This window comes from Odocoileus virginianus, chromosome 22, assembly GCF_023699985.2.
Source record: "Odocoileus virginianus isolate 20LAN1187 ecotype Illinois chromosome 22, Ovbor_1.2, whole genome shotgun sequence".
NCBI classification, from domain to species: Eukaryota; Metazoa; Chordata; class Mammalia; order Artiodactyla; family Cervidae; genus Odocoileus; species Odocoileus virginianus.
Genome location: NC_069695.1, coordinates 8965459 through 8973876, shown reverse-complemented (window position 1 = coordinate 8973876; position 8418 = coordinate 8965459).

Below are 8418 nucleotides of genomic sequence, written 5' to 3'. Positions count from 1 at the left end.
CTTAAAAAAAAAAAATCAATGATTTTGGATAAAATATACTTTAGAGATATTTCTAAAATCAGGCAGAGACATACTTAGGATCAAATTTATATGTGAAATCTAAAACAAGCAAACAAACGAAAACTCCTTTGAACTGGAAGATACAGGAAATAGACTGACCACTGCCAGAGGTGGGAGAGTGGGCAAAATGAGTGAAGGGGGTCACAAGGTACAATTTCCAGTTATAAGTAAGTCATGGGACCGTAAGTCACGGCATGGTGACTGCAGTTAATAATACTGTATTGTGTATTTGAAAGCTGCAATGCTTGTTTGTCTAACAGGGGTCTCCACCACTGTAGATTCTTTACCATCTGAGTCACTAGAGAAGCTCCATTATAGGCCAAAATTCTTCCTGTATCCATTAAAAATCCCACTTTGCTGTGATGTGAGATGGATCTCTGTGGTATTAAAGTTTCAGGGCTGTTGGGTCTTCCACTAAATGGCCCAGGGATATGAAAGCAGTTTTTGGCTCTGTGTCAGCTTTTTGTAGTTCTTCTATCTCCTCCCCACAGTCATGCTCTGTTGTACTGTGTAAATAAGTGTGTATCTGTGCAAAGATAGAGAAATCTGTATAATGCACATCACTGTGAACTTTAATGGTGAATTATTAGCGTAAGTATTGTTTCTCTCACAATTGTACATGAGCTTGTGCTCAGTTGCTTCGTCATGTCCGACTCTTTGCGACCCCAGCCTGCCAGGCTCCTTTGTCTATGGAATTTTCCAGGCAAGAATACTGGAATGGGTTGCCATTTGCTACTCCAGGGCATATTCCCAACCCAGGGATGGAACCTACAATGGACTTCATGACGTCACCTTCTCACCTTTCTTTGGACAGATACAATCATAGGTACAAAAAAACTTGAAAGATTGCTTACTGACATGTCAGTGATTGTTCACTGCCATGAACTTGGGCAAGGTCTGGGAGACAGTGAAGGACAGGGAGGCATTGTGTGCTGCAGTCCATGTGGTTGCAAAGAGTCAGACTTGACTCAGCAACTGAACAACAACAACAACAATGGGGACTGTGTGACTTTTTAATTGCTTTTCTTTTGGTACCACCAAGTTTGCTGCTGCTGCTGCTAAGTCACTTCAGTTGTGTCTAACTCTGTGTGACCCTGTAGACGGCAGCCCACCAGGCTCCGCCATCCCTGGGATTCTCCAGGCAAGAACACTGGAGTGGACTGCCATTTCCTTCTCCAATGCATGAAAGTGAAAAGTGAAAGTGAAGTCGCTCAGTCGTGTCCGACTCTTCGCGACTCCATGGACTGCAGCCCACCAGGCTCCTCTGTCCACGGGATTTCCCAGGCAAGAGCACTGGAGTGGGGTGCCATTGCCTTCTCTGATCACCAAGTTTAGGCAACCTTTTTTTTTTAATAACGCCAGGCCTCCATGTCAGTAATTGATTTTGTAATCAGTTCTTCCAGTAGCACTTTAAATTAATGTTCTCACATATGGAGTTAATTGGAGTTTAATAAGACACTGAGTGCATAATAAGTAAAAATCACATGATACTAAACATATTTACTGAAGATTAACCACCATGGCGATACAAATCTATTATGTAGAAATCCCAATAAATATTTTTAGAATGTTAAATCATATGTATACATTGTGTATTGCTTCAAGTAAATCTAGATCTTCAGCTTCATTTGTTATCTCTCTTCTAAGTAAACATAGCTGTTTACTACAGTTAAATTCATTTTCATCTTCTACAATTGGTTCAGCAAAATTCAGAGTCAGGGAAAAAAATATCCTCAACCTTAATGTAAAGCAGACTTTGTCATTTGGTAAGTTTGAGGTGGGACCTGAGGATTTGCATGTCTACCAAATTTTTGGGTGATGCTACTAGTCTAGGGACCACACATTGAGAAGTGCTAATGTCAAGCATTTTCTTGTTTTAAGATTAAAGGAAGACTTTGGTTTCCTCTGCCCTAATTTAATGTCTGGTCTTAGCTAAAATCCCTGATAGCTCAGTTGGTAAATAATCCACCTTCAATGCAGGAGACCCCGGTTTGATTTCTGGGTCAGGAAGATCTCCTGGAGAAGGGATAGGCTATCCACTCCAGTATTCTTGGGCTTCCCTGGTCGCTCAGCTGGTAAAGAATCCACCCACAATGTGGGAGACTGGGGTTCGATCCCTGGGTTGGGAAGATCCCCTGGATAAGGGAAAGGCTACCCACTCCAGTATTCTGGCCTGGAGAATTCCATGGACTACAGTCCATGGGGTCACAAAGAGTCGGACATGACTGAGCGACTTTCACTTTCACTTAGCTAAAATCTGCAGTAACAGGCTAAAGATGGCCTCACATTCTTTGTTACTATCTCCATGGAGAGGTGGTTATTTCTGCTTCCCTTTAATCAGGGCCTGTTTTGTGATAGCTTACTCAACAGAATGCAGAGGAAGTGATGCTTTAACATGACAGGAAGCTTCTGTTTCCTCCTCCTTGTGCCCTGCTCTGTCATTTGTGAGTTGGCCCAAGCAGTCATCTTCACAGGAGTGAGAGTCAAGGCCACTATCCACCATTCTTGACTGCGCTCACAGGCAACAGTGAGAACCAACTGACCAGTCATGAGAGGGAGCCATCTTGGAAGTGGAGCTGCCTCAGATTATACGAGTTGGAACAGAGGAAAACCATCCCATTTATAACTGTGGTTTAGCTGTTAGTTGTGTCTGACTTTTGCAACCCCGTGGACTGTAGCCTAGCAGGCTCCTCCATCCATGGAGTTCTCCAGGCAAGAATACTGGAGTGGGTAGCCATTCCTTTCTCCAGGGGATCTTCCTGACCCAGGGATCAAACCTGGGTCTCTTGCATTGCAGTCAGATTCTTTACCATCTGAGATACCAGGGAAGCTGTCCAAATTGCCAAGTCAAAGTGAATAAATTGTTGATGACTTATTTTACAGCAGTTGATAACCAAAATTTACCTGTCTATAAGTTGATGGGGGCCCATCAAGAGGGCTTTCAAAATAAACTGGGCATCAATTTTGACTTTCCCCTTCTGAGTTTGTGTTGTAACATCTTAATAATAACGTCAACCAAATGAATTGTGAATGGGCAAAGGTTCATTTCAGAATTTTATTTTGCCAGTCCTCTGAGACTTTGACTTTATGCAGGGGCAAAATAAGTAACTGTCAGTGAGGACATCATTTGAGGATGTGAGGAAAGTCCTTCAATCCCTTAGCATATCACCTATGGGTGTATTTTCATAAGCATGTATTTTCATAATTAGGGCTCAGTTCCTTTGTCTTGAACAAATGAGCCTTGGCTGTTAAAATAAAAGGAACGATGGATGATTTAACATCTTAGTGCTTAGTGGCCATTTCCATAGCTTAAAATCTGCACTGGATTCTCAGGTCTAAAAATGGACTTGTCCATCTTCTTCACAGTGGGCACGCAAGTTCCCCTTACCACAGTCAGGAGCCTGTGAGTATTTGTGTGGACTATTTCCTTTTTTAGTATAGAAGTAAAGTCACGATTGTCATACCTGTAGCAGATTATTCTTGGAAGAAGCAATGAAGTTGAAAACAGGTTTACTCATGGAATAAAGGTCATACTTGGAACTTTTACATTATTGATCAAGACACTTATATATAACTTTAAAAATTTATGACCATGAATGCTATTCTTAGCAATGATTACTTTCATAGGTAGAGTCTACAGTTTATTCAACATCTAGTTTGTTCAAATAGACAATGGAGTATCAATTTCAAAGTGATCTTTACATCAGGAAAATAATAAATTGTGCTTTTGAATATGTTCCTACTGTATTTTTATTTCAACCACCAGAAAGCAAAGCAATATTCTTATAATAAGGGATTCGACTCAATTCAACAAATTATTGCCCAGAGTGTTAGACACTCCGCTGTGCACTGCAGGGGATTGAATGGTCTCAATGATTTCAATGAAGTCTATTTGGTGTAATAAAAACAGAATAAAAGTGGCTTCAATCCTAGGCAGACTACTGGCAACATCAGAAAAGAAATGCAAAGTTTTCAAAGAAAAAACTGTTAAAATCTGCTTGGGGAGACAGAGAAACCTTCTTAAAGGATTCAGGCTAGGTTTAACAATTAAAAAAAGACTCACTTATACTAATATAACACTTTATACCTTATATAAAGGAGGAGAAGAGGGCGAAAGAGGATGAGATGGCTGGTGGCATCACCGACTCAATGGACATGAGTTTGAACAAACCCTGGGAGATAGTGAAGGATGGGGAAGCCTGGCGTGCTGCAGTCCATGGGGTCACAAAGAGTTGGACAGCACTTAGCGACTGAACAACAGCTCTTCATAAAGCAGTTTTACATGTATTGTCTTATTTGATTCTTGCAATATGTAGGGCAGTAATTCTCAAAGTATGTTTCTCTAACAGCATTAATATCTCCTGGGAGCTTGCTAGAAATGCAAATTCTCAGGTCCCACTCAGAAACTTTGGGGATGGGACCCACCTAGCAACCTGGGTTTTCACAGGCCCTCCTCCTGATTCTAAAGCCTGCTAAAGTTTGAGAACCAGTGATGTAGGGCTCTTTTGATTGCATGATGTCCTTTTCATTTCACATGTGATGATTAAGAATTATTGAAGTTGGATTTTGCCAAGTTTCTAGAACTATACTAGGAAATCCAATTCCAAACTTATTTCAGATTGAATGTACTCTTTTGAATTGCATCTTGACGAATGAGTAGGAGTTTCACAGGTGAAGATGGTGGCATATTAGAGGTATGGAGGAGGCTGGGGTTATTTTGACTGGACAGAAAATTGTGTTTAAGATTCTTAAAGATGTATTTTAGGAAATTTTGATTTTTAGGTTCTTTTCCTGAAGAAATATGTCTGTGGGTATTTATTTTGTTCTGAATTTCTTATTCTATAAATACAGAACTTATAAAACCATAATTCTTGCTATTGTGTTTGGGTTGGAATTCATTTCCCCCAAATGTGTTTGAAGCTTTGCAGGCCTTATGCTTATGCCTCTTCTTTCTTCTTCTTCTTCTTTTTTTTTTTTCTTTTGGTTTGTTACTTTGAGAATGAGTGTTAAGAACCAGGGACTAATCCTATTTCTTCCTTTACTTCAAAGGAGGACAGTTTTTTATTTTTTTGTAAATTACTCATAATAAGGGATCAGAAGTTCTTGAAAAGCTCCAACACATGCAGGGATTTTTTTTTGCCCTTGGTCTTCAATTAACAGAAATGAGACCAGGCCAGCTCCAGGCAGATGGAGGCAGGCATTGCTAATACCACTGGAGATATTGCACTGTTCCTCATGGTATCTCAAACACTGAGGCTCTTCTGGGACATCCTGAGGATGGACCCAGCTTCCAACTTGAGGTTTTGAGAACTCAGACAAATATCCTTGATGGTAAAGCCTTTGAAAAGTAAATTAGCCCTTGTTACTTTACCAGAGCACTTTTTTTTTAAAATGGAAGGATAATTGCTTTACAGAATTTTGCTGCTTTCTGTCTAAACCTCAACATGAATCAGCCATAGGTATAGATATATCCCCTCCGTTTTGAACCTCCCTCCCATCTCCCTCCCCATCCCACACCTCTAGGTTGATACAGAGCCCCTGTATGAGTTTCCTGAGCCACACAGCAAATTCCTGCTGGCTATCTATTTTACATATGGTAATATAAGTTTCCATGTTACTCTTACCATATATCTCACCCTCTCGTCCCCTCTCCCCATGTCCGTAAGTCTATTCTCTATGTCTGTTTCTCCACTGCTGCCCTGCAAATAAATTCTTCAGTTCCATTTTTTTCTAGATTCCATATATATGTATTCGTATATGATGTTTATTTTTCTTTCTGACTTATTTTGCTCTGTATAACAGGCTCTAGGTTCATCCACCTCAGTAGAACTGACTCAAATGGGTTCCTTTTTATGGCTGAGTAATATTCCATTGTGTATATGCACCACAATTTCTTTATCCATTCATCTGTCAAAGGACATCTAAGTTGCTTCCATGTTCTAGCTATTGTAATAGTGCTGCAATGAACAATGGGATACACGTGTCTTTTTCAATTTTGTTTTCCTCAGGGTATATGCCTAGGAGTAGGATTGCTGGGGAATATGGTGGTTTTAGTCCTAGTTTTTTAAGGAATCTCTAAACCATCTTCCATAGTGGCTGTATCAATTTACATTCCCACCAACAGTGCAAGAGCGTTCCCTTTTCCCAGAGCACTTTTAATACGGGATAAAATGTGGTTTGATTTTTAATTTGACAACTGTATGTTGATTTTGACTTTTATCAATCAATATAATAAATTTTACAATTTTGCTGCATTTTATTCAATTTTGCTGCATTTTATTCACTTTTTAAAAACATACAGTAAAATTAACTTCTGGTGGTATACAGCTACACGAGTTTTGACAAATGTGTATAGTTGTGTAACCACCTTCACTATCCTAATATAGAATAGCTCCATCACCTCAAATGTTCCCTCTCAATGTCCCATTGTACTCAACCCTTTGCAGCATTGCCAACCCTTGGGAACGAGGACTTTTTTCCTCAGAGGAGTTTCTTTTTTATATAAATGGATTCTAGAAATTAGTATCAATGGTACACTGCATTTGTATAGTACTTTTACTTTGGGTAGGTATAATGCAACACATGTAGTTTTCATATTATAAAGCTGTGGCCCATGTAGCCCTGACTCAGTGTTGCAATCAAAAGAATACAGAGCAACAGCCAAGCATAGTTTTTAAAAAGCTCAAATTCTTAACTTACAACTCTTGAACACCCCAGAGGAGACTAGATCCTAGAAAAACTTCTCTGCAGTCTTACTATCCCTTCACTTCCCTCACACACTATAGCTCTTGCAGCTGTTTATAAACTGTTTCTGACTCACACTGCATATGTATATGAAACTACTCATTCACCATTTATAGAGCAAAGACTGAGTGTGTATATATACATATACCACACCATCTTAATCCACTTGGATGTTGGTGGCACTTGGGTTCCTTCCATCTCTTGGCTATTGTAAATAGTGCTTCTGTGAACATTGGGATGCATATATCTTTTCAGGTTAATGTCCTCATTTTTACTTCCTCTCCATATCAACTTTAACATTTGTTATTTGTAGACATTTTGCTGATGGTCATTCTGACTGGTGTGGCTTGAGATAACTCATTGTGATTTTGATTTGCATTTCTTTAATCATTAGTGATGTTGAGCATCTTTTCATGTGCCTGTTGACCACTTGTATGTCTTCTTTGGAAAAATGGCTGTTTAAGTCTTCTGCCCATTTTTGAATTGAACTGTTTGGCTTTTTAACATTGAATTGTATGAGCTCTTTGTGTGAATTGGATATTAACCGCTTCTTAGTCGCATTATTTGCAAATATTGTTTCCTATTCCAGAGGCTCTCTTTTTGTCTTGCTGATGGTTTCCTTGCTATGCTAAAGCTTTGAAGTTTAATTTGGTCTCATATGTTTATTTTTGCTTCTCTTTCTTTTGACTTGGGAGACTGGTTCAAGAAAATATTGCTACTGTTTATGTTAAAGAGTGTTTTGCTTGTGCTCCCTTCTAGAACTTTTACGGCTGCATGTCTCATACTTAGGTCCTTAAGCCATTGTGAGTTTATTCATTGTGATTTTGATTTGAATTCCTCTGATTACTAATGATGTTGAGCACCTTTTCAGGTTCTTATTTGCCATTTGTATTTATTCTTTGGTGATATGTCTGTTCAAATCCTCTGCCCAACTTTTATTAAGAATTTTTGTTTTGTATTATTGAGTTTTGAAAGGTCTTTACTTATTCTGGATTCATGACCTTTTTTCCAAGATGTGTTTTGCAAATAATTTAGCAGGTATTTGAGGACTTAACACTTTACTTTCCTTTGCTCTGTAACATGGGACGAACCTCATCTCTAGTGCTCAGCTACAGTACTGGTGTGTCACCTGGGGTCTGCATCACACGATGATCTTCAAGAAGCCAGTTCTCTCCGCTGTGATCCCATCAGGAGAAATTTACATTCAGGCTGAAGCCAGGACAACAAACCTCCAGAAACACCATGCAAAATGGTTATAGTTAGACTGGGGAAATAGAAAGGCTGGAACTAAGGGAATAGAGATATAAACTCCTGAAAAATTGGTATGGGATCATCCGTTTATGGACCACTTCTTAAAATGTTATAAATACCACTGATGCAATTGGTAGAATTTCTAGAATTCCTCATCTGGGGTTATACATACTGGTACAAGGACAATCATATTTGTATATATACAGGTGACCATATGAACCTCCCCAAACTGTCATTGCATAGACAGTATTGGTCTAGCATCTTATCTTCAATCAATGATAATTTAGAATGTTAGATTTTAATAACCCTATGGCTGAATTTCACTATTTTTTCATCTGTAAAGATACTGATGATGTTGTGAAT